Source organism: Bos taurus, chromosome 12, assembly GCF_002263795.3.
Source record: "Bos taurus isolate L1 Dominette 01449 registration number 42190680 breed Hereford chromosome 12, ARS-UCD2.0, whole genome shotgun sequence".
NCBI lineage: Eukaryota > Metazoa > Chordata > Mammalia > Artiodactyla > Bovidae > Bos > Bos taurus.
Genome location: NC_037339.1, coordinates 31,372,677 through 31,399,883, shown reverse-complemented (window position 1 = coordinate 31,399,883; position 27,207 = coordinate 31,372,677). Strand labels below are relative to the sequence as shown.

At 44.3% G+C, this 27,207-nt stretch overlaps 1 protein-coding gene across 3 annotated transcripts in view; it reads left to right on the top strand.

Annotated features, from left to right (window-relative positions):
* The first annotated feature begins 286 nt into the window (after window positions 1–286).
* The window catches only part of MTUS2 (microtubule associated scaffold protein 2), a 399,745-nt gene continuing 372,824 nt past the window's right edge, over window positions 287–27,207 (top strand). For 2 of the 3 annotated variants that reach the window (XM_025000067.2, XM_025000066.2), the window contains exons 1-3: window positions 287–563; window positions 11,790–11,880; window positions 12,704–12,776. The gene's annotated coding sequence lies outside the window, so the exon portion shown is untranslated. The remainder of the gene's footprint in view (window positions 564–11,789; window positions 11,881–12,703; window positions 12,777–27,207) is intronic. The other variant, XM_059892233.1, reaches the window with a different exon arrangement.

Here is a 27,207-nt window from a genome sequence, read left to right as displayed (position 1 = left end):
GGGGAGGCCTGGACGGGGAGCGCGCCTCTCCACCCGCCCGCCCGCGCGGTCCCCGCCGCCCGCACCTCTCCGGCCAGGCGCGCGGGGTGCGCGGCGCGCTCCGAGGCCCGCGCTTCGCCGCCCCCCTCTCCCACCCCGCCCCGCCGCTTCTCTTTGTCCCGGCAAGGCGGCCGGAGGGGCGGCCGCTGCATCCGTGGGGGGGCTTCAGCCTCTGGGTCCGCGCTCCCCCGCCTCCCCCGCGCTCAGAGCCTGGGCGGTGCCGGCGCGGGGTGAGCGCGGGGCGCGAGCGGGCGTGGGCGGGCGGCGGCGGGGACCGCGCGCGGGGGGCGCCCCTGCCTCCTCCGCCCGCGCCGCCGCTGCCGCCGGCTTCTCCCCGCAAGTTTGTGGCCCCCCCACCCCCGTCTGCGGACCTGCGCGGCCGCTTGGCCGGGTCCAGACCTGTCGCCAAAGAGGAAAACTCGAGCTGGAGGCGGAGGAGGCGTGCGGGAAGCCGGTCCGCTATGAGCCTCTCCATCAGGACAGCGTGGCTTCCTGGGCACCTCCCGAGGCTCTTTCCCACCCAGGTGAGCGGAATCTCCTCTGCCCCGTCCGTCTGGGTCTGGAGGGGCCCCGGGGCCGGCGCTCTCGGACCCTGCGCGGAGCCGGGGAGCGCCCGCTGCGGGGGCGCTGGGCGGCGCGGGGTGGATTTGGGCTTTTCTGCCATCCGAGCGCTTGCTCTCTCCTCCCTGCATCACCTGCTCCGGCTGAGGTTTTTTTTGCAGCTCCTCCGGCACCTTCGCGTGCTGTCAGGTTAAACATCCTCTGTTTTCTAAGGGCTGGTAGGTTGGTTCAACCGAATCCCTACCTCTCCATCCCCCCCACCCCACAACACCCCCAGCTTTGGATAATTTGTTCTGCCTCTTCGTCTTAATTTAGTATGAATGTGTTATTTCCTTTGAGCTGTGTAATGGTAAAGCAGCGAAGCGGTTTGCTACATCCATTTTTTTTCTTTCTTTTTTTTTTTTCTTCATTCTGAGCCTGTGCACAGAAGGAATTTCAGGCGCACAAGTGATGTTACTACCATTCTATTTTAAATACAAACACGGAAAGAAGTACTCTTGGCAGGGTACCAAAGGCGCCTGTACTCTCTGTTATATAAGTGCTTTTAAAAAAAATATTTGCTCATTGGTAAAGTTATAAAAGGGATTACCAGAGCATCTCTGAAGAGGGTGAAGAGAAGTCAGAGCCACAATTTCTGCTTTAAACCAAAACTTTCCAGGAAGATGAACATGGTCTTAGCTGGAGATAGCCTTAAAGATAACATAGAGTCCTTTCTTTGAACTCATTAGGTAAAATTGTAAAACGTTAAAAAAAAATAGAATAGTTTTGTAAAGGCTCTTGAGAGACTTGGTGAAAATTCTTTAACTACGTATTGATAGTAATAAAAAAGATCCCGCAGATATTCTTTGTGGCTTTTAAACTAGTGACTTATTTTATTTTTTATAGCTGATGGAAACTTAGTAATTATGAGCTGCCAGTTATTAAAGATTTAAATAACCTTTAATATCTCTACTTGTGTTTATGGATTTTTTTTTTTCAGGGAAGAAGACAGAAGTAGGAATATCAAGTGTACTGTTGTCTGGGTGCTTCCTTTTGTGACCCCCACCTCAGTGTTCTATTCTAATTGGGTTTTGGTGATGGTGTGATATTTGGAATGTTAAAAACTCCTTAGTGATTCTAATCTGTAGCTGAGGTGAGACCCATAGGATAGCACTGTTTCTTCTAATTTGTCACTTTGTAGCCAAAGGTGTCGGAGAAGGCAATGGCACCCCATTCGGATACTCCTGCCTGGAAAATCCCATGGACAGAGGAGCCTCGTGGGCTGCAGTCCATGGGGTCACTGAGGGTCCGACATGACTGAGCGACTTCACTTTCACTTTTCACTTTCATGCATTGGAGAAGGAAATGGCAACCCACTCCAGTGTTCTTGCCTGGAGAATCTCAGGGACCGGGGAGCCTGGTGGGCTGCCGTCTATGGGGTCGCACAGAGTCGGACACGACTGAAGGGACTTAGCAGCAGCAGCAGCACCCCAAGGTGTGGCTACAGTGGTTTAAAGAAAGTAAAAAATAAGTGGTTAGAAATATGGGGAGAGAAAAATGGTATAGGAAAGGAGATATGTTGAAGAATTATAGCATGTTCACTTCTGTATTTTGTCAAAATATTTTCTTGATTTTTTAAAAATCCACAAGGAGTAGTTGATATTGTTGTTTAGTTGCTAAATCATGTCCGACTCTGTGCGACCGCATGGACTGTAACAGGCCAGGCTTCTCTGTCCATGGGATTTCCCAGGCAAGAATACTGGAGTGGGTTGCCATTGCCTCCTCCAGGGGATCTTCCCGACTCAGGGATCCAACCTGTGTCTCCTGCGTTGGCAGCTGGGTTCTTTACCACTGAGCCACCAGGGAAGTCCCCCGGTAGTTGATGTTTATCGGGACACATGGTCCCCTGTTGACTAAGTTGGGGAGTGAGACATTTCTCTGTGCAGAAGTGACAGTGACATTGAGTCGTGGTATCAAGATACTCCTTTCTGTTTATATGGAAAGACAGTCAAGTCTTATTAAAAGATCATTCTCTCTATCACATTCAACACTCATTGAGTGAATACATACTAGCCAAAAAAGTGCATAAAAGCTTTTATTGTCTTTAAGATTGGAAAAAAACCTGGCTGCTGAATCAGTGTTTTCTTTCTACCTTATGTAATTCCCAATATTGCAGTCTAGGGGTGGATCTTATGGGTGGTTTGTGAAGGCTTATGTAAGAGCTGCGACTATGCTTTTCGTATTCTGTGAAACTCCCTGTTTTGGCTATTACATAATTGACACAGTGCTGGATCGGAGAAGCCCAAACAGGGAAAGGATGTACAAGCCCAGCCCAGCACAGGCGCTTTCATAATGAATCGCTGCTGCCAAATTAGAGGGAACAGCAGGGACGGAGGTTTGTGAAAGAGAGATAAGAATAGCGTCCAGAGGACCGATGTAAGAGACGACAGTTCTGCTTAGCGGTTTTCTGGAGATTTTAATGCTGCCGTATTAACCTCTCTAGCCTTTTGTGTCTCCCAGCAGAGGTGCCTTGACTGGAAAGCTAATGAATGTTAAGCTTCAGGGTCCCTTACTCTGGCTCCATCCAAGCCCCCAGGAGGGACACTGGCAATGTGCTCCCATGGCCACAGAAGTTTGCATTTGTAATTATGGATTTTTTTTTTTTAAATAAGGAAGACACTCTCTGCCTCTCACCTCCCGTACGTCATATAAATGTAAGGCTCTACAAACCCTGAATCTCCCCTGTTTCCTAATTATGTTCAAATGTTAACTTTCAAAAATGCTTTTTCTTATTTCAACATCTGAAGTCTTATGAAAAGACAAAAAAACAAAAATCTGGCCAATATTGTAGCTGAGCTGCCGAGAAAATGCAGATTGCTAATACCAGGGCTGTGTATTATCAGGAATCAGGTGGTTACCTGGAGAACCAGCTCTGCCTTGTGAACACACACACACAGGGACTTTTTTGGATCTCGGTGTGAGCCAGAGGCAGAGAAAAGCTGAGACGGAGGCGGGTAAGGAAAGAAAGTGGGTTAAAGCTCTTCCACATCTCAGAGAGATGGCTGCAGAGGGGAAAGGGAGAAAAAAATGAACTACCAGAAGCTGCTTCATTAATAAAGTTAATAGCAACAGATAGCATCAGCTCCATAGGAGACCTTCCTGTAAACTCCTTAGGCTCTGTCTTTAATATGAATTCTAAACAGGGAGCAAACTCAGGCCTGGGAAATATCCTGCAGGAAACAAGTGCAGGCTGGGAAGGGCTGGGATGAACTACTGAATTGTTCCCATTAGCAGTTTTATGGATAAATGGAAGACTGTAATGTCCACCACAGGAATGTTTGGGAGGGGGTTGGTTGTTGAAATGGGTGGAGGGTTTTCCTTTTCTCTGAAGTATTTCTACTTCATATCTGAATTAAGATTCCTCAGATCTTACCATCTTGACCCCTTCCCACCAACCCTCATACCCCTTCCAGCCGCTTATTTGTCCATCCACCCACCCATCCCATTTACCTGCCTACCTAACCTCCCACCCACCCACCCACCCATCCATCTACCCATCCATCTGTTCACCCATCCACCCATTCATCCATCCAGCTTCCCACCTATCACCCACCCACCCATCCATCCACTCACCTACCCATACATCCATCCACCCACTCACCCATTTATCCATCCAACTACCCACCCATCACCTCCCCACCCATCCATCCACTTACCCACCTGTCACCCACCCACGCACCTGTCCATCCACCCATCCAAACATCCATTCATCCATCCATCCATCCACAAAGACACTCCCTTTAACCAAACTTTAGTTTGGCTTCTGGAACTGTGTTGGTGCTTACGAGGGGGACCTGGTGCTGTGGGCAGGCTCATGGCCAGTGCTTCCCCACAATAGCACTCACCCCTCTAATTCTGTTGCGGTGATTTCTCAGACCTGCCCTGGGATCCTCCTCTTTGGTCATGTGAGGTTGTGTTCCTCTTGGGCCTTGGGTGGTGTTTTGGTTTGGGATCAGGTACGGCTGAGGGCTGTGCAGGGCAGCTGGAGTCCAGTCCACACCACTACATAAACCAGGAGTAGAGGGGAGGTTGTCTGTCTGCGTTGATGGTTCCCACTGGCTTGTAGGAGAGCGGCTGGCAGGAGAGGCTCATTTCAGCCCAGATTCCTGCAGTTCCCTTGGAACAAGTGGTTAAGTGAAAAATGCTGACACTGGGAACTCCACGGCTCTTTCTTGGGGGGTATCAAGAACTTAGAGCAACTTGGGAGGTGAAACTGAACCCCAGAGAACCTCTGGGGCCTGAAGGTGTTGGGGTTGGTTAGGGTTTGAGAGGGGGCGAGTGCTCATTGGCTGGTGAGGCTCCTGTGTGCTCGGATGGCCACCCCGTGTGACTAATCAGAAGACGTGTGTGTTGACTTGGCAGCAGGTGGTCATGGATCCCTCAGTGGAAAAGCTGAGAAGCCAGTAGGGGAGCAGCGAGCAGGAACTCTCTGCTGGAGAAAGGCCTAGCCTTCCGGGGTGCATGGGGGACGGGGTGGGGGACAGGATCCACAGCTGTTTACTTCATCAAGCCATTAGCGAATAATCATTTCTATCCCTGACACAGCCAAGGAAATCCTCCTTGTAGATTAAGTCTCCTGGGGTTGTTCGCTGGCGGGTTGGAGCATAAGGGCGGCCTGGAGGAATGAGCACACAGGTAAGTGGCATTAGGAAGATGGCATGAGTAGGAGGTTGACAGGTGGCATTTGGAAGGTTGTGTGTGTAGGAGGCTGGTGGGCTTACCTCTTCTCTGTGCCTTTCATTTGCTGTGCATGGTCTCTCACATGGCCGGCTTTTCTCACGTCGCCTACTGTGTTTGGAAAATGGGGGATTGAAGGTTATTCCTGGCTGTGTTATACTCTTTCCTTAGCTTTTGTAAGCGAGCTCTCTTCTTATTGGCTGTTGTTATGTAATTGTTGTTGTTCAGTCACTAAGTCATGTCTGACTCTTTGGGACATCAAAGCATGCCAGGCTTCCCTGTCCTTCACCATCTCCTGAGTTTGCTCAAACTCGTGTCCATTGAGCTGGTGATGTCATCCAGCCATCTCATCCTCTGTTTCCCCCTTTTCCTCCTGCCCTCAGTCTTTCCCAGCATCACAGTTACATAATGAATCAGTTACATATACTGTGCATAGTGGTAATATGACACTGTCTTAGTCCCTCTGGACTGCTGTAACAACATACATCAGACTGGCGCCTTATCTACAGCAGACATTTATCCTCACTGTTGTGGGTTCTGGTTGGTCCAGGATCGTGGTGCTGGCAGGTCTTCTAAGGGGCTGCTTTTTGCTCTGTCCTCACTTGATGGAAGGAGCAGGCCAGACGCTCTCTGGGGCCTCTCTTATTAAGGTACCAATCCCATTCATGGGCTTCCCAGGTGGCACTAGTGGTAAAGAACCTGCCTGCCAATACAGAAACGTGAGAGATGTGAGTTTGATCCCTGGATGGGGAAGAGCCCCTGGAGGAGGACGTGGCAACCACTCCAGTATTCTTGCCTGGAGAATCCCATGGTCAGAGGAGCCTCGCCAGCTACAGTTCATGGGGTCCCAAAGAATTGGACAAAGATTCGCTGAAGCGACTTAGCACGCTCATGCAATCTCATTCTTTTGAAGGTTCTGCCCTCATGATCCACTCATCTCCCTAAGTCCCCACCTCGTAACACCATTATCTTGGGCATTAGGTTTTTACCATATGAATTCTGGAGAAACTCAAACATTCAGACTGTAGTATATATTTAACCAATACTTTATGTATGGAAACGTATTGATTTTAAGATATAATTGTGTAACTGGGCACTTTTCAAGCTTCCATCAATTCTAACCTCTTTTTGGTTATTTTTCTTGAATTTTCTAGGTAGACAATCATATCATTTATAGGTAATTATTATTTTGGTTTCTTTTGTTATTTCTGTTTCATGTTTTATTGCCAGAGTTTAGACTAGATAGGAGAAGAGATTGTTAACTCAGTCTGTTGAGTGATTTTTTAAAATATAAGATTGAGTTTTGTTCTCTAGGTTGGTGTGTTTCTCCTGTCCCGTAGCGGGTAGGTTGTATGGCCCCTCAGGATTTCTCGTTATTAGTCTTGTGATGCTTCGTGCACCTGCAGACTCACTGTGCAGGAAGTTCAGTTTCCTTAGACAAACAAAGCAGTGTGTACACGTAGTCGTTAGAGGTGAGGCAGCAGTGCACGTGATGAGGACTGAGCCAGTATTGATGACAGGTTGATGTTGACTTGGAGAACTTTGACTCACCTGCAGAAATGAAAAGCCAACATAGTGTATTAGCTTCTATAAAGACCGTAATAAGGCAAATGCATTTGTCCAGAAGCATGCTAGTATTGATATAGTGATTTTAAGTGCTTTTCAAAAGTAATATGGCTGAAGCATGGAGTACAGAGCCTTGGATTATAAGAAATGGCAACGAAACAGCAGAAGCAAATAACGAACACTTCATAGAGAAGTTACATTTTTATGCTTGACCAGACTTACTGCAAAATACTAATCTGAAAACTTAATATGAGCACAATTGCTGTTAAATGACAGTGTAAGAGAAGTAATCTCAAATCATCCAGAATTAATTGTCTTTGTACAAGGCTGTTTGAAATTACTCAAAATAGCTTCTGAAAGCAGACAACCCTTCTTTACACACAAATAATTGCCTTCTCGGGTTGTAAATGTTGCTGCATATTAAACCAAGCATATTTTTGTACCTAATTCTTATATTTCTATCAACTTATTTTATGGGGAAGCCAATTTGAGAACTGAAATCATGCAACAGAATAACTGTAGTTGAAATGAATATCTCTAAGCTTGATGCGTTTTGTCTTCGTGTTGCATAATATCTTAGGAAGTGTGTATGACAGACATGCCAAAAATTGCATTTAATTTCCTAAAGACTCTAGTATTAACAAATTTTATATTAGTTTAACTGGTAGCTAGTAATATGTTTTATACTGAGAGAGTCAATATGCTTCTACCAGCAGAGGAAGTTAATTTAATACAACTACTTTGAGCTCTGCTCCCAAATTTCATACTGAATTTTTTCTGCTGTGTTTTAGAATTATCATTTTGACAACTATCCAAGGTATTATAATGGAATGTAAATGTGAGTTAGAACTAATATCTCAGTTTGAAGAGTTAAAACAGAAGAAAGCAGATATGTGGTCTGAAAATCACCCTTGTGCAGGGTTGGGACTAGAAAGAGATGAGTCAGGCAGTTGCCTCAACCACAAAGTGTAAGGGGGTGCTAAAAACCTAAGCAATAAAAATAAACAATATTTTAATATGGTTAAAAAATGAAAAATAATGCAAAAATTCATGAACTAATTAGCAAACATTTTAAAAAGACAAACATTTTAAAGAGTCTTTTGTGTAAGACTCCAATATGGCATATGATGACTAATCATGTTACTGATCATATTTAAAAAAAATTTTGCTGATCGTGTTTTAATTTAAACTTTTGGTATTGTTCATGAATTTTTTTGCATTAATTTTTAATTTTAAAAATATCATTTATCTTAGAACCACCTCTGGAATGTTAGAGTAAGGACATTCTGTAAATTCTTTTTTTCCAAAACAGTATGAGAACAAAATTTCACTGAGTGAGGCAAAAATTGTCAAAGCTGAAACAAAAAGACTCTTAGAAGAAAACACAGAAGTAAATTTTCGTAATCTTAGATTAGGCAATGGTTTCTTAGTATGATACCAAAAACATAAGTAGCAAAAGAAAGCACATTTAGGTTGGGCTTCATAAAAATGGGTATTAGAGAGTATCATCAACAAAAAGCCCATAGAAGGGGAGCAAATTTTTACAAATTATGTATGTAATAGATAGATCAAATAGATCAAGAATGGTTGCAATTCAGTTATATAAAGATAGAAAGTGAAAGTCGCTCAGTTGTGTCTGACTCTTTGCGACCCCATGGACTATATAGTTCATGGAATTCTCCAAGCCAGAATACTGGAGTGGGTAGCCTTTCCCTTCTCCAGGGGACCTTCCCAACCCAGGGATCGAACCCAGGTCTCCCACATTGCAGGAGGGTTCTTTACCAGCTGAGCCACAGGGAAGCCCATATAAAGATAAACAACCCAATTAAAAGTTGAGCAAAGACTTCAAGTTGATATTTCTCCAAAGAAGATATACTAATGGCAATTCTACCTATTAAAAGGTGGTGAGCCTTGGTTATTAGGGAGATGCAAATGAAAAGTACAACGAGATAATCACTACTCTCCACTAAGATGGCTGACATAAAAAATACAGGCAACACCAAGTATTGATGACTATTGGAACCGTGATCCGTTGTTGGTGGAACTGTGAAACAGTGCAGCCACTTTGGAAAATTGTTGCTGGTTACTCAAATTATAAACATAGAGATATAATATAGCCAGCAATTTCCTTCCTAAGCATATACCTAAGAGAATTGAAACTTATATACCAGTTTGTGTGTAATAGCCCCAAACTGGAAACAGCCCTGGTGTCCATCAGCTGATGAATGGGTAGAATGTGGCATGTTCATACAGTAGAATGTTAGTCATTCATAAAAAGGAGTGAAGTACAGTCTCATGATACAACATGTGTGAACTTGGAAACATTTTAAGTGGAAGAAGCCAGACATAAAAGGCCACATGTTATGTGTTCCATTTATATAAAATATCTAGAATAGGCAGATTTGTAGAGACAAAATAGATCAGTGGTTGTCAGATGCTGGGCGTAGGGAGAATAATGGGGTGCCTGCTAATCGGGACAGGGTTTCTTTGTGGGACAGTGAACATGTCTTCGATTTTGATAGTAACAAATGTAGTAAGTCTGTTAAAACCACTGAATTGCACCCTTTAAAATGGTACATTTTATGGTATGTTAGTTGCGTATCAGTTAAGCTGTTATTTAAAAATGTATTCATCTTGGTTACTGCGTTTTTTGCTTCCTCTTAAATTTCATGCCAGAGGCAAAAGCTTTGTCTCATCTTAGACCTGACCCCTGTGTTGCTTAACAACAGGCTTGTTGCCTTTCAATTCAGTCAAATATCTAGGTCAGAAGATCAGAAACCTCAGGAAGGTTGGTCCTTATGTGTGAAGCAGCAGCAACTGATACTAGAGAAGGAAACTCCAGTGAGTTGGTAGAACCTTGAGAGCAACATTCAGAAAACGAAGATCATGGCATCTAGTCCAATCACTTCATGGGAAATAGATGGGGAAACAGTGGAAACAGTGTCAGACTTTATTTTTGGGGGCTCCAAAATCACTGCAGATGGTGACTGCAGCCATGAAATTAAAAGATGCTTACTCCTTGGAAGAAAAGTTATGACCAACCTAGATAGCATATTCAAAAGCAGAGACATTACTTTGCCAACAAAGGTCCATCTAGTCAAGGCTATGGTTTTTCCAATGGTCATGTATGGATGTGAGAGTTGGACTGTGAAGAAAGCTGAGGGCTGAAGAATTGATGCTTTTGAACTGTGGTGTTGGAGAAGACTCTTGAGAGTCCCTTGGACTGCAAGGAGATCCAACCAGTCCGTTCTGAAGGAGATCAGCCCTGGGATTTCTTTGGAAGGAATGATGCTAAAGCTGAAACTGCAGTACTTTGGCCACCTCATGCGAAGAGTTGACTCATCGGAAAAGACTTTGATGCTGGGAGGGATTGGGGGCAGGAGGAGAAGGGGACGACAGAGGATGAGATGGCTGGATGGCATCACTGACTCGATGGATGTGAGTCTGAGTGAACTCCGGGAGTTGGTGATGGACAGAGAGGCCTGGCGTGCTGCGATTCATGGGGTCGCAAAGAGTCGGTCATGACTGAGCGACTGAACTGAACTGAGAGCAACATTGTGTGAGCTTTTAGTGGGGGCTTCCCCAGGTGGCATTAATGGTAAAGAACACCCTCCTCCACCCACCCACCCACCTGGTCAATGCAGAAGACATAAGGGACATTGGTTTGAGCCCTGAGTTGGGAAGATCCCTGGAGGAGGGCATGGCAACCCACTCCAGTGGGTTGAATCCCAAGGACAGAAGAGCCTTGTAGGGTACAGGCCATGGGGTCACAGAGAGTCAGACACAACTGAAGCAACTTAGCATGTGTGCAAAATCTGTGCATCCAGCAGGGCCCTGCTGCGTATCAGTCATGGGAATGCCATCTGGTGTTCATGGCTGTGTAATCACTGGGAAAAGCCAACAGCATTGTAACAGATATTTGTTTTTAATTTTCAACTTTTTATTTTATAGTGGGGTATAGCTGATTAACAATGTTGTAGTTTCAGGTGAACAGCCAAGGGACTCAGCTGTATATATCCATGTATCCATTCTCCCCCAAACTCCCCTTCTGTCCAGGCTGCTGCATAACATTGAGCAGAGTTCCCTGAGCAGTAGGTCCTTGTTGGTTTTTCCATTTTAAATATAGCAATGTGTACATGTCCATCCCACACTCCCTAACTGTCCCTTCTCCCTGTCTACCATAAGTTCGTTCATTCTCAAAGTCTGTGGAGCAGATTGTTTAATAAGGAGGAGACAGACTATACTTTACAGAGTAGCACTGTCCAACAGAAATACAGTGTGAGCCACATTAATGTTTCTAGTAGCCATATTAAAAAGGAAAACAATAGGATGAATTTAAATATATTTTGTTTAACTTAATCCATCCAAAATATTGTCTTCAGATAAGTGATATTAAAAATAGGGAATGAGAGATAGATAGATGGTCTAAAAAGAGGTCAAAAGGTTTATTTTGCAACTGACTGCAAGTTCATACAAACAAACAAACAAACAAAGCAACTTAACAATAGGAGCTCATTTAACAGGTCTCCTGGTAGGAGGGAAGATTATTTAGGTGCTTTCTGCTCCATTTTGGAAGAAGGCACGGCTTGTGAACATGTGGGTTTTTGTACACCGGTTCTCACACGGCCTCTACGCCATTGGTTTTAGTCCCGGCAGCGCTGGGCGCCCCGTGTGACATCCATAGCGGTAGGGGTGGTTGTGGTGGGGTTCATAGCGGTGGGAGGTGGTGGGAGTGCTGGTTGGGAAGGTCCTGAGATAGACGGGTTACTGAGTATATTATTAAAAATAATGTAATAACGTAGCCGAGAGGGAGTTGGCAGTCAATAGGGACCAGGTGGGAAGAAGGAACCAGAAACGTGCTCTCAGCCCTTCCAAATGCTGGAGGCGATTCATTTCTTGTCTTCTAGGTGCCCTGAAGATGTGCTGGGTTGGAATGGAAACAGTTTATACCGAGACTCCCTGATGCTTCTCAGAAAAATGACGTGTGCACAGCGATAGGTAGTTTTGAAGATTTAATTGTTTCATAATCACTGGGTTTTCCAATTCTGTCTATTTGCTTGTTTGGAAAAATGGTAAAATTGTCATTTCTGCAGGTAATAAAATGGTTGAGTAACAGTAATTTTATATGAGTCAGCCCAATAATAGTAGGCATTCTGTGGTCTCTTGCAGTAGCATTTGGGAGGAAAATTTGCGTCTTTTCTACCACCTAAAAACTATTCCTCTCGCTGGGCAATTTAGAGAGGAAAATAAATTTTGCTGATTTATTTTGAAATATAGTTTTATTAAGGATTTAATTAATATTAATATTGTTAATATTATAGGATTTATAGTTGCTCTGGCTTTTTATTTCTCCTGAATTCTAAGAATATAAGAAGCATAACAAGTATAAATTTGGTGCAATTTAAGAAAATTAAGATCTGGAAAATGGACATGATTATTCATGTATCAGAGGTATTCTTCCCTTGATAAAAGCCTTAAGTCCTTAAGATCCTTCATTTATATGGTGTATTTAAGAATCGGTTTTCAGATCATTAACTACTTGAGGGATTAAGATAGAAAATTGAAGTCATGTAATCCATTGAGGATTAATCTGAATGTAAGATTAAGTATCTCTGAAATCCTAGCCAATGGAAACATGGTGCATTTATTGAAACAACTCCCATTATGAAGAGCTTATTTGTGGCACAGTTATTGTCTAGATTCAAGAACTCCTGCACTGACTGTACTTTCCTAGTGAGACGCAGCGTGTAGTGGAGTGCTGTTTACACATCCCCGGATCCTCCCCTTTCTTCTGAATTTTCCTGTCCCTTTTCCCTTTAAGGTTTCCACACGTGAATTGTCAACTAGGGCCAACTGTCACCAATGGCAGTAACACTGCTTTTCTGTGCGTCAAGGTAAGTTTATGTGGGTTTCTATTCAATTTATAGTTCCACTTGACTGGGACACGCAGTTGCCTCTTAAATGTTGTGTGAGACTTCTTGGTACTCCAAGTAAATCGCTGGTGGTGAATTTGGGTAAATATTATTAATGATGCAAGTGAATTAAACTGGGTTTTCATGTGAAAGCGTAATTTAGTTTTGGTTTTTTTAAGACGTGAGAATTATATTCAGATATGGATTGGAACTCCAGTTCAAGCAACGTGTCTTGTTAATGATTTTAAAATTGAGGAGTGTGTCTATAAAGACATCTCTTTCGTAGGGGTAATTAATCTTTTTCAGCGACAAAAGGTTGTGGTGTGGTTGTTAACATGTGTTGAATAATATCAGTTGACAGAAATAGGACGAGATGATGCAGTCATTTTTAAGGGCTTGCTTTGATTAGAGAATGTGCTTCTTGAGAGAGAGAGACCAGATTGGGAGGGGAAAAGTTAATGAAATGCAAACAGAGTTCATTAAATGATGCATAGAAGCTTTACTGAACCACCAAGATTGCGGAAAGTTTAAAACATTTGAGACACTTGAGAGACGCTTTTCTGAGGGCTGTTCTAGTCCATATGGCATTTTGTCCAAATTTGACAAAAGCATCTCTTCCATGGACCTTTTACTTCCATCTGATGGAGAATGGTAGAACTGCACTAATTTTTAGAACGAGGTACTTTATTGCCATATGCTGGAAACTTGTAATATAAATAAATTACCCATCTTTAAGTCATTAAAGTTGCAATAAAAATACAGACAATTTTTTAAATGATGTGATTGGAGTCCCATTGAATGCTGTGGCCTTGCAAAGTTTACAGCCCTCTGTGAACTGTTGTTTTGTTCTCTGGACAGATTGTAAGGAAGGGAGGCTTTTTATTGAGTTCTACTCCTTAAAGACAGGAGAAAGAAGTAATAGCTTGGGGTGTGGCTTTGATTGGACACTTGGATTGATTGAAAGAAACTTATCAGAGGGACAGTGGCTACTGTAGGTTTGGAGGCCAGAGGGGTGGCCTGGGTTTTCTAGGCGTAAAACTCAGGAGGGAAAACCTAAACCATGTTTTAAACCAAATTAATGACCAAGTTAATGCAATCCTTGTATGGAAAGTTATGACCAACCTAGATAGCATATTCAAAAGCAGAGACATTACTTTGCCAACAAAGGTCCATCTAGTCAAGGCAATGGTTTTTCCAGCGGTCATGTATGGATGTGAGAGTTGGACTGTGAAGAAAGCTGAGTGCCGAAGAATTGATACTTTTGAACCGTGGTGTTTGAGAAGACTCTTGAGAGTCCCTCGGACTGCAAGGAGATCCAACCAGACCATTCTAAAGGAGATCAGTTCTGGGTGTTCTTTGGAAGGAATGATGCTAAAGCTGAAACTCCAGTACTTTGGCTACCTCATGTGAAGAGTTGACTCATTGGAAAAGACTCTGATGCTGGGAGGGATTGGGGGCAGGAGGAGAAGGGGACGACAGAGGATGAGATGGCTGGATGGCATCACTGACTCGATGGACATGAGTTTGAGGAGGCCTGGCGTGCTGCAGTTCGTGGGGTCACAAAGAGTCGGACACAACTGAGCGACTGAACTGAATGCAATTTAGTGATAGAGAATGTGTGCTTCAAATTTCAAGCACTTCTAAGGTGGTTTTATTCTGTAGGTCATCGTCTCTGTAATATTCTTATTCTTAAGGACTATTTAAACTTGAGTTTTGGTGGGAGGAATATCAATAACCTCAGATAGGCAAATGACACCACCCTTATGGCAGAAAGTGAAGAGGAACTAAAAAGCCTCTTGATGAAAGTGAAAGAGGAGAGTGAAAAAGTTGGCTTAAAGCTCAACATTCAGAAAACGAAGATCATGGCATCCGGTCCCATCACTTCATGGGAAATAGATGGGGAAACAGTGGAAACAGTGTCAGACTTGATTATTTTGGGCTCCAAAATCACTGCAGATGGTGATTGCAGCCATGAAATGAAAAGACGCTTACTCCTTGCAAAGAAAGTTATGACCAACCTAGATAGCATACTGAAAAGCAGAGACATTACTTTGCCAACAAAGATCCATCTAGTCAAGGCTATGGTTTTTCCAATGGTCAGGTATGGATGTGAGAGTTGGACTGTGAAGAAAGCTGAGCGCTGAAGAATTGATGCTTTTGAACTGTGGTGTTGGAGAAGACTCTTGAGAGTCCCTTGGACTGCAAGGAAATCCAACCAGTCCATCCTAAAGATCAGTCCTGCGTGTTCTTTGGAAGGACTGATGCTGAGACTAAAACTCCAGTACTTTGGCCACCTCATGCGAAGAGTTGACTCATTGGAAAATACCCTGATCCTGGGAGGGATTGTGGGCAGGAGGAGAAGGGGACAACAGAGGATGAGATGGCTGGATGGCATCACCGACTCAATGGACGTGAGTTTGAGTGAACTCCAGGAGTTGGTGATGGACAGGGAGGCCTGGTGTGCTGCGATTCATGGAGTCTCAAAGAGTTGGACACGACTGAGCGACTGAACTGAACTGAACTGAATTGTTGGGCGTATCCATAATGGCTGACTTTTCCTTACTGCTGGGTTTTTGTAATTAATCTTTGGATGAGATAAAAAGCTGTTATGTTGTTGTTAATGGGTGGCTATTAATTGACAAATACAGGGTAAGAGAGATACAGCAAAGTGTTGGGCCCAGAGAGAGGGCTGTGGGTGGAGAATGTGACTGATAACTGAACTGTAACTGAGATTAAAAAAAGGACAGATAGGTGATGGTGCTAGTGTTCTTGGTAGCTGAGGTCATGGGTAGAGGTCATGGTGATTGTTGGCATGGTCAAGATGGTGGTGGCAGCCACTGGGACGCTGATGAATCATACAGAGGAAAGGACTGGGAAATGGAAATGAAGCTGGGCCATAGACACAAAATATGTGGCCAGGGAAAAAGCTTTTTCTTTCTTGGGTGCTGATGACCGAACTGATTAGAGGGAGCTCCGAGGGGCTTCTCTGTGGAATGATAAACACATTCTGTTATGGTGTCAGTTATCCATCTCTTCCTCCCCTGGAGGAAACCCGCTTAACATAAGAATAACAATAAAGAGACCTCAGAAGGACTTCCCTGGCGGTCCAGTGCTTAGACTCTGTGTTCCCTGTTCTGGGAGCCCGGGTTCGATGTCTGGTCGGGAAACTAGATCCCGCACGACACAGCTAGAGGATCCCGCGTGTCACAGTGAAGATGGAAGATCGCACATGCCTCAACTGAGACTGGGTGCAAAGAAATAAATAAAAATAAATATTAGGGAAAAAGAGACCTCAGAGAATACTTGTAATTCCAGTGAACCTTGGTGTTTATTTCCCTTACCCCTGCCAAGGCCCACATTTCTTTCCTGTGTGTGCGGTGGGAGGGGCGGCGGGTGGGGAGTGGAGGGGGGTTGATCCTCTGAATACAAGGTAGAAGAATGTATGATCAATTAAAAGAACCGTTTATGTGATTTATGGAAAGAGGCCCTGGTGTTATTTATATCTGAAACCTCTCTTCCCGGCTCCCACCATATGTACATGATTGAAGAAAGAAACAATGTAGTTTTTTTTTTTTTTTTAATGAGTTCAGTGGCAGAAGGAAAAGGGGAAAGAGGATTAGGGAGGCTTATGTGAGTTAATTCCCCCCTAGATAATTGCTTAGCTGTGTGTTTCACTTTGTTTGTAGATACTATGTTTTTTTCTTTTCCTTTGGAATACCAAGGAAAGAATGAGAATATGATATTTTGGGTCTAGTATTTGGTACCTGTGACTTTGAGCTAATAATTTCTTGTTCCACTGAGCTCAGATGGTAAAGAACCTGCCTGCAATATGGGAGACCTGGGTTCTATCCTGGAGTTGGGAAGATCCTCTGGAGAAGGGAATGGCAACCCACTCCAGTATTCTGGCCTGGAGAATCCCATGGACAGAGGAGCCCGGTGGGCTAACTTCATGGGGTCACAAAGAATTGGTCATGACTTAACGACTAACACTTTCATTTTCATAGGGAGAATGATATTTACTACTAGGAAAGGTCTGTGAAAACACCAGCTTCATAAATGTTAAAATGAAACAATGATATTTAAGAAGAATCCAGTACTCTCATTATCATTAATCTTCATAAATTTGGAGTTGACATATTTTATCACTCTGTGATCCAAATAATTGCCTTGATTATTTTAATAAGAGATCCTTTCCGCTGATTATGTAAGGAGGTAGGTCCACTGCAGCAGGAGAGATATGGACATAAACAGTAGCTTTTTAAACGGCAGGGTTAGTGGGTTATCATATGGTAGAAGGTGTTAGGTTAGGTGCATAGCACCATGTACATAGCACATTGCTAAATGGAGTGATGTGACTTTACAGTGTTTAAATGCTGGTTCTGTCTACCATTTTGGTGAGTGCTCACTTGCTTCAGTGCTGTGTGAGCCCATGTGTATGTGTGTTTGTGTGTGCATGCTCAGTCCCTAAGTCATGTCCGAATCTTTGCCACCGCTTAGACTGTACCCCACCAGGCTTCTCTGACCTCATTGTTTTGTTTGTTTATTGAACACTGTATAAGGTAGGTGCTGCCAACACCCTCATTTTCCAGCTCAGAAGTGGTGAGGGTTGAAGCTGGATCTTGCAGCCAGCTGTGCCCTTAACCACTGGCCTCTACTGCCTGCCTGGACATGGGACTGGGTTCCCTCCTGAAAGTCTTTTTTGTATCCGGAATTCTGTATCCCCCATTGTATGAAGCTTGATAGTGTCATAGACAGAACTGCTTGAAAATGGAGCAGATCATTCTGTCATCAGCAGGCACCAACTGAACAAGGCCAGAGGGATCCTAGATACAAAAATTTGTGGGACTTCCCTTATAGTCTCTTGGTTAGTGCTCTGAGTTTCCATAGCTGGGGGCCTGGGTTCCATCCTTGGTTGGGGGACTGAGTTCCCATAAACCGTACAGTTTGGCCAAAGGGAAAAGAATACTTGCATCATATAGTGAGATGTGAGGAATTGTTGGTTATAATTTGTTTCCTAAAGACTTAGAGATTTTTAAGGACTTAATGTTTTTTTTTCCCACCAAAGAAAGTCCTGTGAGTCTGAAATATCTAAATGTCAAATAGGACTGAAATACACTCAGATTTTGAATATGTAAAGAAACTTGGCAGTGCATGTATTTTATTTTCTGCTTTAAAATGATCCTCAGGAATAGATTAGAAGCACCAGGGTATCAAGGTCCATTATTTCAGGGATATTGAGGTTAATCTTTTTCCCAATCCATCTTGTCCTTAGGAAGAAAACATAGGAGTAGAGACCAACCATATTTCAATATTTAAATCCACAGGCCCGGAGCCCAGAATGTTAGGAAATTGGTTGTTGGGGGTGAGGGGGGTACAGAGTCAATAGAAGTCATGTGGACAATCCCATCAAGATGATAAGAAATCACTTAGTCTTTTCTGTTGTCTGTTTTAAATGGTGCATAAGACCGCTCAGTTTTCCATGCACTGCTCTCTCAAACTGTTAGATACATGCTGTCATCCAGCCCTCTAGCTATGAATTAAATCTGTGTTCTGTTGGATTCGAGGCCAGATTTGATTAAACTAGGTCATCGGGGCACGCTCAGAGGGGCCTGGATCTCACTGGCAGTGTGCCATCTTTGGTAATTAATGGGTAAGCCGCCAGTAGGCAAATGCGATGGCTTCGCTCCTGCTATTAGAGACAGATAGCAGGGAACTGTGTAATATTTGAACAGGCGTCCAGTTTGTGATGAATTACAATAGGAATCCTGGAAAAGTTCCTGCGTTCCTCACTTTATGTCAGATGAGTTCATCAGATTTAAAATGATCACAGAAATTACATAAGGATTAAAAATGAATGGGTTATTCAAACATTTTCTGACGTTGCTTTAGCTTGGACATTTTTCATACAATGTGGATTTCCAGCCCCATCTTCCCTCCTGTCAGAAACACTGAGAACCTGTACGGACATCAGCCACTTGGCAGTGGTTTCCTGGGGCAGAAGGTCAGGACTTTGTGTTGAGAGGTCACATGGAGATCCATTTCTAGCTCTTCTTTTGAAGGTTTAGTTTGGTTCTGTTCAACAACAGGAGCTTGAATTAAGTGGCTTTTTAAGATCTCCTTTTGCCTGCAAAGGACTTTGTGTTTAATTCATCCTCATATTTTTGTGGTGGTTATTCTTTGTACTTAGCATCCTGATTGCTAGAAATGCTGTGTGTATTTAGTGTCCATGTGCTAAGATGGAGACCTTTGTCTAGATGCCAGGAGAGGCAGAGAATGTCCCTGGTGGCTCAGAAGGTAAAGAATCTGCCTGCAGTGCGAGAGATCCGGATTCCATCCCTGGCTCAGGAAGATCCCCTGGAGAAGGGCATGGCAACCCCCTCCAGTATTCTTGCCTGGAGGATCCCATGGACAGAGGAGCCTGGTTCCATGGGGTTGCAAAGAGACATGAGTGAGCAACTAATGCTTTCACTTTCAACGATAGGAGGATGAATTAAATGGCTTTTCAAGATCTGCTTTTGCCTGAAAAGAACTTTGTATTTAATTCATCTTCATATTTTTATGGTCGTTATTCATTGTACTTAACTTCTTGATTATTAGAAATGCTGTGTGTGCTTAGTGTCCAGGTGCTAGGATGGAACATTCCTCTAGATGCCAGGAGAGGCTGAACGGCCTTTGCAGAAGTAGTTGTCACTCTCTGTGGCTTGAGGAGCAGCCTTGGTATGTAGGGGAGGGAGGGAGGTCTGTGCATTTTGTAATCTTGCTCCTGTAGGTCCAGCTTGTCAACAGAATGTGCGCTCCGTGAGGGCTGGCAGCCTGTTTATGGACTGCTATTTTCCTGGCACCTGGACCACTGAACGCCTGACACGTGCTGGGTGCTCGGTGACTGTTTATAGAATGAACAAGGCAACTTGGAAGCTTGTGGCTCTGGGAGGAGGAGTCCTTTCTCTTTCAACTCATTTCAAGGAAAGAAAGACTCACACAGTCCTTCTTTCTACAGCATAGATATATTGAGAGACCACGGTAAGACCACACTTTGTTTAAGAAACTAGAAAGAGAAAAAAACCTTTATTCATGGCATATGTTACTCAGTGGAAGCCTTGGCTTTGTGGTAGAGCCCCTCATAAGTTGGGTTCCTCTTTATGCTCTTTTGAAAATTGAAGTATAGTTGATTTATGATGTTGATTTACAGTGTTGTGTTAGTTTCTTTGTTGTTGTTGTTCAGTTGTTCAGTTGTATCCGACTCTTTGAGACTCCATGGACTGCAGCGCCCCAGGCTTCCCTGTCCTTCACCATCTCCCAGAGTTTGGTCAAACTCATGTCCAGTGAATAGATGATGCCATCCAACCATCTCATCCTCTGCCGTCCCCTTCTCCTGCCTTCAGTCTTTTCCAGCATCAGGGTCTTTTCTAGTGAGTCAGCTCTTCACATCAGATGGCCAAAGTATTGGAGTTTCAGCTTCAGCATCAGTCCTTCCAATGAATATTCAGGGTTGATTTCCTGTAGGATTGACTAGTTTGATCTCCTTGTGGTCCAAGGGACTCTCAGGCGTCTTCTCCAGCACTACAGTTTGAAAGCATCAGTTTTTCATCACTCAGGCTTCTTTATGATTCGACTCTCACATTCATACATGACTACTGGAAAAACCATAGCTTTGACTGTACAGGCCTTTGTTGGTATTTACTTACAGGCTAACACCCCGGTTCCTTAGCAGAAATACAGGGCTCTTCATGCGTGCTGTGGTTCCATGTTTTATTTGTTTTTCTTAGTATATACTCTTTTTTTTAAATTTAGGTGCATAAATGTTTATTAAACATCTGACTTGTAATATTTACTATGCTCAATCTTGAGACCGTAAAAGGAATAAAATTAGGTTTCTGCCTTCTCAGAATTTACAGTCTAATGAGATAGCCTAGTAAGTAAACAGTGTCAAAAGAATGGTTTAAGGGAAGATCACCAGGGAGGCACGGAGGTGTGGAGCTCCCAGACCGCGCTCTCTGCATCCTTTCTGAGTCATTTGCAGTGAGTATATTTGAGGGCTGATCAGTATTGGTCTGATGTTAGAATTTTATATCTGCAGTACCACTTAACAATAGTTGCTGTACTGAAAAATAACTTTAGGTATTCTAAGAACTCCAATAGTCAAAAGAAGTGAATTATTCTCAGATAATAGCACCTAGTATGGCAGGAAAAGATACGGGTATTTTGGAAATATTTTCAGTAATGGGGGATGTGATCACTGAGTTTAAAAGGAAATTAAATTAGTCAGAAGAGTCTTCCAGTAAGCTTTCCTATGAGTTACCATTTCACGACATTCTAGTCCCTTCCAGTTGCTCAGCTGTTGATGAAAGAATTACGTTGGCCCAAATGAGCTAGATCTTGATGGAGGTGGTTTTGCTGTCTCTCCTGGAGACTGTTTGCCATCATCTGGGGACATTTTTGGTTGTCACCCCTGCTTGTTGGCCTCTAGTGTGTACTAGCCAGGGCTGCTGTTGATCACTCTGTAATGCACGGGACTGCTGCTGCTAAGTCGCTTCAGTCGTGTCTGACTCTGTGCGACCCCATAGACGGCAGCCCACCAGGCTCCCCCGTCCCTGGGATTCTCCAGGCAAGAACAGTCCCCCATAAAGAATTTTCTGACCCCCAAATGTCAGTTGTTGGCAAAGTGGAGATTCTCTGATCTGGATAAATGGCCTGTATTTCTCGTATTCACTAGAAAAATTTACAAGGTCCAGAATCAAATGCCCATAAGGATATTTTAAAAAAGATGATTTTGAACAAGAGGGGATTGGAGGCTAAGTAGGGGGTGGGATGGTGATGGTGAATTTTCACTATTAGCCTCTTTTCTTTTTTGGCTGTTCTGCAAATTTATTTTTTTTTGGTAACAAGCTTGTTTTTATTAGTTAATCTGTAAGATAAATTGTTTGATGATCGCTTAGCATGTTTTGGAGACCACTGCTAGTGCGTCCAGTGTCTAGCACAGACCCTGTAACAAAGTATACTATTAACACACGTGTTGGATGATTGCGCGGAAGCATGTATTTCTGGAGACAACATTTTGTTTGTCTTCTATAAACTCCTCTCATTTGTCCACGTCGAGCGAAAAGGAAAATGTGCTCCCAGAGCTATGACAGTCATTCCGTAGCTCCAGAGAGAGCATTAGGTCAGTGAAAAAGCAGACAGCTGGCTCCCCAAGAGGGAGACGTTCTCGACACTCAGTACAGCTTGTTGGGAAAGCTCAACGGGCAGAAACGCGGCCGAAGTTCAGAAGAGCCCGCTTGGTCTGGAGCCACAGAGGAATCTGCTCCAAGCAGACAGCTGTACTGAAAAGCAAACTCGACACAGAGCTAGGGCAGGAAAGCCAGCAGGCAGGATGTGCTGTCCTCAGAGGAGACAGGAGCTCAGCTGAGCGGTCGCACTGCCAACAACGCAGGCTGATGGAGCGAGAGCCACTCAGGACCTGTCTTGGGGACCCACCAGTGCAGATTCTGTCGACAGAAGCTATTAAAACATGTATATTACCATATGTGAAATAGATGACCAGTCCAAGTTCAATGCATGAAAGAGGGCACTCAAAGCTTGGTGCAGTGGGACAACCCTGAGCGATGGGATGGGGAGGGAGGTGGGAGGGGGGTTCAGGATGGGGGACCCATGTACACCCATGGCTGATTCATGTCAGTGTATGGCAAAAAACACTACAGTATTGTAAGGTAGTTAGCCTCCCATTAAATTAAAAAAAAAAAAAGCTATTACCAGTTTCCCTCTGTGAACCCTTCGCTCTAGCCACGTGTCCCTGCCGGTTCTCCAGAAACGCCTTTCCCTGCCTGCTCACCGTGTCCTTCAGTCTGGAATCTATTCGCTCTATCCTCTCTGCCTTCGGGTTTTCTTTTACAAAATCCAGCTCAGGTTCTCGGCCCTTCATGAATCCCTCCCTGAGTTTTTCTGCATCAGAAATCTTCACCGGTCTGCGTCCCCCACCCCATCTCTACTCCTCCAGATTCGGGAGGCAACTTGCAGGCCTGGATTATTGCCAGGGCTTCAGGGTGGCTGCCGTCAGCTCGTTGTATCTGGATCCTGAGTCCCAGGATTGGGCTGGGTAGAGATATGGAGAAAACCAGGAGGTCGCACTCTATAGAAACTTCAGGTGTTTTTAAAAAAAAATCATCTGGGGAGTAATTCATCTTTCTGTGGTTGTTGACGCTAACACTAGGGACAGAACTGCATCCCCCTTCTGGCCACAGAAGCCTATTGGAAGAACACCCTCCAGGCAAGGGATTTTGGCCAGAGTCTGAACATAGCCACCTGCCTGCTGGCGTAAGGTTTGAGTGAAGGTTCTGACAGTCCCTGGGCTTCCCTGGTGACCCAGACAGTAAAGAATCTGCCTGCAGTGCAAGAAACCTGAGTTTGATCCCTGGGTTGGGAAGATCCCCTGGAGAAGGAAATGGCAGCCACTCCAGTATTCTTGCCTGGAGAATTCTGTGGACAGAGGAGTCTGGTGGGCTATATATAGTCCAGGGGTTGAAGAGCGTGGGACACGACTGAACGACTAACACTTTCACTCTTACACTCTGAGCGTCCCTGCAGATAAAGAAGGATGTGAAGGAGGCCTTTTAATGTGTCTGCAAACCCCAGACCCAGAGGCAGACAGAAATGTAACTGCCAGCTTGACATTAGGACAGGGAAAGTCCGCCCCCCCATTCTTCATACAAGACCCCGTCTGATGGTTTTGGACATGGTTGGAATGCACCAGTGCTTGTTTTCTTAGAGTCCAGCTTCAGCAGGGAAAGTGTGTGGGTCTTGTCTTGGCCGTGAGCTCAGGAGAGAGGACTCGCTTGCTCATTGGCCAGAGCCCACTCCCCCCGGCCAGGTGCTCCTGTCAGGCTCACCAGGGACCCCCTCTCCGCATTCAGGTTGGAACCTTGCAATATTGTGCAGAATGCCCAAGAGCAGTGGGTTGTGATCAGTTCTGTTTAGAAGAACAGTGTTCCAAACAGAAATTGCCCAGAGGGTATGCTTAACATTAACATGTCAAGCAGTAGAAGGAAGAAGAGACTTGTGAAAATGAAGCTTAATTTTGCTACAGAGAATTTTTATTCTTTCTGCTGCAATTTTTTTAAAGATGCCTCTGAACCATCCCAGAGGTCGGTCTTTAGACAGTTGATTCATTTTACAGCAAAAACTCAGATCCATTAAAATTAAAGCCTCCTGCTGGGTGTTAAAATTTCATTATCATACCTCTCCTTATTACAGATACTTGTTTTCTATTCATATGAGACCACTGGGAAGAGAAGATTTACCTTGATATTTGTATTCAGAATATTCAGTTACCTGTTTACCATGGTTTCATTTATTTCTGGGTGAAAATTTCCCCTTTTTGTGTGAAGTTGACTATGTCTCTAAGTTGCCAAAGAGGAGTGGAATATCGCTATTAAATTCGGATGATCATTTATCTGCAAGTTAAAATGTCTTCTGAAAAGGATGAAAGCTTATTCTTGCCTGAAGCTTGTTTGTTCCATGAGAGCTGTGAGGTGTCTCTGAGGGCTGTTTCTATGCTGTGTTTTTTCCTGTGTCTTAGCAGTGAGGTATATTCCTATTCTAGAGAAAATCTCTCCCTATGTTGGTATAGGAAGTAGAGAAAACTGAGGAAATGTGTCTGGAGTGGACCTCCGGGAATAAAAAAGCCCATTAATGTTTGCATAGTTTAAATGCAGGGCTAGTAATGCTGAGAGTCTAAACTGTGTTTTTAAATGCCATCGTGTAAGCACATGTATTTGTGCCTTGACATTGATGGAATTCATCTTGAATGACTGAGTGTGCCTGAAAGCTTTGGGCAATCTGATCCACCAAGAAAAGAAATTAGAGTACTTGTTTCAAAAACACTGCCATTTGTATTTGTGTCTGGATGTATATACACACACACACACACACACACACGTAAGTATACATGTGTGTGTATACATACACATATACATACATACACGTGTCTGTGTATATATACACACACACATGCATACACGTGTCTATGTGTGTATGTACACAAACATTATCTACATGTGCTCAGTCGTGTCCAACTGTTTGTGACCCTGTGAACTGTAGGCCGCCAGGCTTCTCTGTCCATGGAATTCTCCAGGCAAAAATACTGGAGTGGGAAGCTGTTTCCTTTTCCAGGGTATCTTCCCAACTCAGGGATGAAACCCAGGTCTCCTGTGTTGCAGGCAGATTCTTTACCATCTGAGCCACCCTAAATTAAGCTTCATAAAATAGATAAATGGCTTAAAAAACAGAAACTGACTATCATAGTAACAAGTGAAATTGCTTGCTCTGAATACAATGAATACAAGAAAGTGGCAGCATTGATATGGTTTCTCCTGTTCCTTGTATGAGAGTTTTCTTAGCCAAGGGGCCGGGGGGAAATGACAATAAGCTGGACAGAAATTGAGCATCATCAAGATTATTTAAATGTGGATTTAGAGCTGTGATTGTAACACTGTATCTTGTCCTAACTGGATGCGATGTTATATTAGTTACTGGTCAGAATACAGGTATGTACAATTCATAAATAACTGAGTACACACGTGTTGGGGGATGTACGCTCAAAGTGTCTTAAATGTTGGTGGTGTCTGCTTAAGAAAGCTCAGTGTCTGCTGCTAAGGGTCCTGCTGTTCAGAAGTGTGGTCCCCAAACGGGGGACTCTTAGAAATGGACACGCTCAGGCCCTCACCTCTGACCTCTAGAATCAGCGTCCACATCTCAGGCTTGCAGGTGACTTGTAAGCACGTTATGGTTTGGGATGGCTGAGTGGTTAAGGAGTTGGAGTTGAAATTCAATGGGGTCTCCTGGTGCAGGTTTGAACCCTGCTCACTGCAGAAGCAGCTGGCTTTGAGGACTTCTCTGGCTTTGAGAATCTGCCTGCCACATGAGAGACCTGGGTTTGATCTCTGGGTTGGGAAGATTCCCCTGGAGAAGGAAATGGCAACCCACTCCAGTTTTCTTACCTGGAGTATTCCATGGACAGAGGAGCTTGGTGGGCTACAGTCCATGGGTTCTAGAAGAGTTGGTTCAGATATGACTGAGCAATTAACACTTAAGGTTTGGGAAGCACTACTCTAGGATGCATTTTTTAACAGACTTCTTCTGGGATTTTGACATCGGGATGATTCTGTGATTTCCCCACACAGGGAAGTGTGGAATTTTTAAACAAGTTCTGTTTTGAATCTTCCTCCTGTCACTTATGACCTTGACCTCAGACAGCTCCCTGAGTGTCCAAACTCCATGTCCACATCTGTGAAGTAGAGAGAAGTCAGGCACGTTGCATGTTGAGTTGGCCCGCGAGATGCTGCTGGAGTAAATGGATGACCATCTGTGTCCCACAGTCTCAGGTGTCTCTCTCTCTCTCACTCACATGCCCCAAACTCAGGCCAGTTCAGAGACACGTTTGCTGAGGCTGACACGTCCTGTGGCCCCAGCTGGTAGCTGGCTGGACTGGACTTCTGCAAGGACCCGCCCCAGCTGAGCAGGTAGAGCAGCCGGGAGGAAGGGCAGGCGGCAGGTAGGAAGCCCGGCAATCGCATGGTCAGCTGGAGGCTGGCTGGGCCAGCAGCAGTGGTGGTGCTGCTGAGGTCTGCAGTTGTTGCGTCTGCCGCCTGGCCCTGGAACTCTGCCCTTTATCTGGGGAAATCTCTCTGACAAATTTGTTTACAGAATATCAAGTGCATTTATCGGTGAGCCAGCTAATCTGGAAGTAGCCTAAGGAAGACTTATATGAAACAACTGCTCTCACTGGCCATGGAACAGAGTCCTTCCCCCGCTAGAAGAGTGCTATTTAGCATCTTTGCTTTTTGCTGTGGTTTTTGTTAAGTTGCAAATATGTCCTGAACTTCAGTCCCTCCATGGGTAGAGTGAAAAATGCTGAATAACAGTAACAACAGATGAACACAAAAACAAACCTTAGGACCAGAAGAGATGCTTCTGCAGAGGGAGGCTCTATTGTGTGTGGAGGGCTGGTGGGGCGGGGCTGGATACATCCCTGGAGCTCATGCTTCTCAAAGCACATAGTTCTCACAGTGAACTTACCAGGTGGATATTGGCACTGAGTCCATTTTATTGACAGTTAAACTGAGAGTCATGTAGAGTTCCTTGCCCAGAGTCACACAGCTAATAGGAGACATAGCTGAAGTTGAACCAGGCATCCTGGGTCCTGAACCCAGCTCTCAGCCACGGAGTCAAAACATCTGAGCCTATTAGCCACGGACTCTGTAAGGAGCTCTTGACATTTCCCGAGGCTGCTGGTGTCCATTTGCCTGGATCCCTTGGAAAGGGAGGACCTTGGTGTCGAGGGTATTGAGACAAGGTTTAATTTGGTGCTGGAGAAGATTCTTGAGAGTTCCTTGGACTGCACGGAGATCATACCAATCAA